Below are 2,556 nucleotides of genomic sequence, written 5' to 3'. Positions count from 1 at the left end.
CAGCGCGGGACGCGCCAGCATGTATCCGAAGTTTCTGGAAAGTTATCGATGCTTCTATCCGCGGTCAATTGTCGCCGAACCTTGTGTTATCGGATTTCATCGCCTGACGCGAATGGTGTAGAACTCTGTGGAAGGCACGCGGGTCCCAACGATTAGTCTGGAACATTCGATGACTGCTCTATAAAAGCCGACGCGCTTGACCCGCTGATCAGATTTCCGACGATCGCAGACCGTGTTCGCCGCTATCGTTGTGCTATAAGTGTAGCCTGGTTTTGTGGGCACAGGTTCGCCCAATAAAAGCTAGTTTTGTATTCCACCGTATTGCTGCTTTCTTCACCGTCACTACCACGTGACATCTGGTGGAGGTGCTTTTTCTTTCATGTACCGGACGCCCCCGACAAGCCGTGATCCAAGCCCGGACCGCAAAGAGAACACCAACGTAGTCCCGGAGCATCGAGCAAGCCGCCGTCTTCAACAGCTGCCCCCGGAGCACGGACTTCTACCAGGGAAGACCAAGAAGATCGTGGACAAGGCAACCCCAATGGCAGCCCCAGCGTCCCCCATCGTGCTGCAGCAGCCCAGGGAACCTCCGACGTTCCGCGGATCAACATTCGAGGACCCGGAAACCTGGCTCGAGACGTATGAGAGGGTCGCTACGTTTAACGGTTGGGACAGCGACGACAAGCTGCGGCATGTCTATTTCGCACTGGAAGACGCCGCCAGGACCTGGTTCGAGAATCGAGAAGCCACCTTAACAACGTGGGACCTGTTCCGAAGCGGTTTCTTGCAAACGTTTACAAGCGTCGTGCGAAAAGAGCGAGCCCAAGCAGTACTAGAAACCAGAGTGCAGCTGCCAAACGAGACGATCGCGATCTTCACGGAGGAGATGGCCCGCCTTTTCCGGCACGCCGACCCGGAAATGTCAGAGGAGAAAAAAGTCCGCTTCCTGATGCGGGGCGTCAAACAAGAACTTTTCGCAGGACTTATTCGTAACCCGCCGAAGACCGTAGCTGAGTTTTCTGCAGAAGCATCGACGATCGAGAAAACTCTGGAGATGCGCACCCGGCAATATAACCGCCAGGGGCTCACGCCGCAGCACGCCATCCAAGGACTGGATTCCGGCGACCTTCAGGAGACAATCAGGGCCATTGTGCGTGAAGAACTGCGCAAGGTCCTGCCTTCGTCGCAGCCCCAAGTGGCTTCGATCGCCGACATCGTGAAAGAAGAGGTGCACCGATCGCTTGGAGTTCCCGAGCTGCAACCACAACTACCGCAGCCCCAGCCAGAAGCGATGACATACGCCGCCATCGCACGCCGTCAAGGTCCCCCTCCGCGACCACGCCAGGGCCCTGCAACGACGCAATTCCGTCGTCCGCCGCCGCCGCCGCCGCCGCCAGCACGCCCACCCATCGCCCAGCGCACCTACGCGAGGAAGACGGACATTTGGCGAGCCCCCGACCACCGCCCGCTCTGCTATCACTGCGGAGAAGCCGGCCATGTTTATCGCCGATGCCCATACCGGGAGATGGGACTGCGAGGTTTCGCCGTCAACGCTCCGCGCCCGCAGCAAGGTGAACGCCCTCGCGATATCGCCGACTACCTCGCCGCTACTCAGTGGAGCTCTCGACGACCGTCGCGTTCGCCATCACCAGGCCGCTACCTCTCGCCGCAGCGCCGACCATACACTGGCCCAGCCCGGGGCCGGTCAGCGAGCCCATATCCGGAAAACTAAAAGCAGCAACCGATGGAGGTGCGGTTGCTGTTCGTCGAACTGACGAAGATCCTCCGCCGCCGACGAAGACACCGACGAAACTACCTCGACGACATAACGACACCCCGCCGTCCCGACGAAATCAGGAAGCCAAGACTACACCGATGAAAGACGACTTGACGACGCGACGTACCAGCTTCAGTTCAACACGACGCAGCCGTGATCCGACGCCAAGACCCAACTGCAACGCAAGACAAAGAACCACCGACCTCGACGTGCTTCTAGATGGCCACGCAGTCACCGCCTTAGTCGACACAGGCGCCGATTACTCAGTCATGAGTGGACACATCGCCGTCCAGTTGAAGAAGGTTAAGACTGCATGGGAAGGCCCTCAAATTCGGACCGCTGGAGGACACCTGATTACGCCGACAGGAATGTGCACGGCAAGAATTACCATCCACGACCGGACTTACCCTGTCACCTTCGTTATCCTCCAACAGTGTTCACGAGACGTCATTCTCGGCATGGACTTCCTCAACCAACACGGCGCAGTCATCGACCTGAAGTCGAAGTCAATAACGCTGTCGGAAGATAATGCGATACTGCCGGAGAGCCCTCGTAGTCACCACGCCTTGAGTGTGCTCGAACATCAAGTGAGCATCCCGCCTCGCTCCAGCATTTTTATTTCGGTCGGCACCGAAACACCCGCTGACGTAGAAGGCGTCATCGAAGGTGACCAACGTCTACTGCTAGACCGTGAAATTTGCGTCGCAAGAGGGATCGCTCGACTGCACGGAGGACACACGAAAGTGTTGCTGACAAACTTCAGCCAGGAGTTCAAGCAC

The sequence above is a fragment of the Dermacentor andersoni genome, chromosome 7 (assembly GCF_023375885.2).
Source record: "Dermacentor andersoni chromosome 7, qqDerAnde1_hic_scaffold, whole genome shotgun sequence".
Classification (NCBI taxonomy): Eukaryota; Metazoa; Arthropoda; class Arachnida; order Ixodida; family Ixodidae; genus Dermacentor; species Dermacentor andersoni.
This window is presented reverse-complemented; position numbering follows the sequence as displayed.